Here is a 328-nt window from a genome sequence, read left to right as displayed (position 1 = left end):
CACAGAGGAGGCTTTGAGGGTAATTAATGGTGGAGTAGTTTTAATTAACCTTTGATGTTTTAATGGTCCAAGAGCTCAAAATCCATATTTTCTCCTTTGATGTTTTAATTAACCTATCAGTAGGGTTACATAAAAATTTCAAAGTCATTTGACTTGGATTTGGTAAATTATGAAAGTTTGGGACCCTTAGGGGCAAAATTGTAATTTTGGATATTTTAGCCTTAATGAACATTTAGGCTTAATCAAAATGGGAAATGGGTAATTTCTGATATTAATTAACTCATTTGATGATTTTCAATCAAAAATGGGCTTAATTGGTAGAAACCCA

This window comes from Phalaenopsis equestris, unplaced genomic scaffold, assembly GCF_001263595.1.
Source record: "Phalaenopsis equestris unplaced genomic scaffold, ASM126359v1 Scaffold000094, whole genome shotgun sequence".
NCBI classification, from domain to species: Eukaryota; Viridiplantae; Streptophyta; class Magnoliopsida; order Asparagales; family Orchidaceae; genus Phalaenopsis; species Phalaenopsis equestris.
This window is presented reverse-complemented; position numbering follows the sequence as displayed.